This window comes from Octodon degus, unplaced genomic scaffold (genome assembly GCF_000260255.1).
Source record: "Octodon degus isolate 3935 unplaced genomic scaffold, OctDeg1.0 scaffold00103, whole genome shotgun sequence".
Lineage (NCBI taxonomy): Eukaryota > Metazoa > Chordata > Mammalia > Rodentia > Octodontidae > Octodon > Octodon degus.
Genome location: NW_004524679.1, coordinates 3,529,154 through 3,530,870, shown reverse-complemented (window position 1 = coordinate 3,530,870; position 1,717 = coordinate 3,529,154).

Sequence of the window (1,717 nt, the reverse complement as noted above, 5' to 3'; positions counted from 1 at the left end):
GTTATGGAAATCATTGTGGAGGCTCCTTAGAAAAGTTGGACTGCAAATCCCATTTAAACCAGGTATTCCTCTATTGGGAATTTTCCTGGAGGATCTGAAAACATCATATAATAGGAATATAGGTGTGCCTATGTTTATAGCAGCACAATTTGTGATAGCCAAATATTGGAAACAACCAAGATACCCATCACCTGAGGAATGGTTGAAAAAGATGTGGTATTTTTACACAATGGAGTATTATTCGTCTATTAAGAATGATAAACTCGAAACCTTTATATTGAAGTGGATACCACTTGAACATATATATTCATAAGTGAAATAAACCAGACACACATGTGTAAATATCATATAGTTTCATTAGTATTAGAACTCAAAGAAGAAATCCAAATGGAAAGGTATAATACAATTAAAAGGAATGAAGGAAATCGAGAACTAACTAATTAAGAAAGGAAAAAAAAGAAGAGCTAGGAAACGTGACAATGACAAACCATATAGTTATATATGAAAGATGGGCAAGGCAATGATCCTGAGAATCTCCAGAAGATTTTTGGATCTAGCAGTTAATTGGAAAGATTCTCACACTATCGAACTATATATACTGATACATGTGGACTAAGCAACTGCACTGAAGTTGGTAATCCGTAATAGTAGTTTCATTCTTGGAGTGCCTGTCACTCTGGTCTTCTGAATACGGGATGCTTGTCATGACATGTCTATTGCTGCTGTGCTGTCTCTTGGGTAGATGATTGTTCAAAAAACAAGGTGGTGGTGAATGAAAATAAGAGACAGGAAAAGGAATGTTGTGGGACTGTCCTGCTTCAAGGGTGCATATGGTTAGATTTTTGGACTTATGTGTAAACATAAGTATATAATTCTTTATGCCTGTATTTTAAAATGTATTCTAATTTTTAAATGATTTTTTCATCATATTCTGTAGTGACTTAATGTTCAACATATCAATACTTGATGAAAAAAATACCTCTTCCCTGTTATGCCGAAGATGTTTGGTATTCAAATAGATAGTGATATTAAGCTTATCAGCCTAGGTTGTATGACAATAACAATAAACTTTTCTTCTGGATGGTTAATGACCTAAATTTGCAGACCAAAATTAGAGAAAAAGGAAGGCTGCAAGGAAAGTGAACATTTTGGCCTTAGTCTTCCAAGGTCAACTAAGACTCAGGACATATGAGAACTTGTACTGTAATGTCATGTAACTCAGTAATGTCCCAAATTTTCTGATCAAGGAGATTATAGGGACAAAGTGAAAAAAGTGATCGATGATGTAGAATGTGCATGAGGAGAGTCACATGGAGAGAAAACATTCTCTCATGCTTTCACAGAGAGTACATTGGCCAAGCAATGGCCATGCATCATCCAAATGGGTCACACTGACAAGGGTTCTACAACCTGAGGTACAGGATCTCAGAATAAATCCTGAGGGGATTTCACTGAACTTATCAGACCCAAAGCTACAACTCTGGTTGCATATGTCCTGCTTTACCTTGGTCTTAACCATCACGCAAAAATGTATAGGAATGAAGTATAAGAAGTAAAGCCATGCTCTTATGTTGAGCTGTAGAGGACTCAGGTCAACAACTTCTGACATTGCCATTGAAGCGGAAGATCCAATACTATTATGGACTACTGGACTACTTTAGAATATTTTGCTGAGGTAACACACCTATAATATTCAAATGACAGAACTGAATAAAAA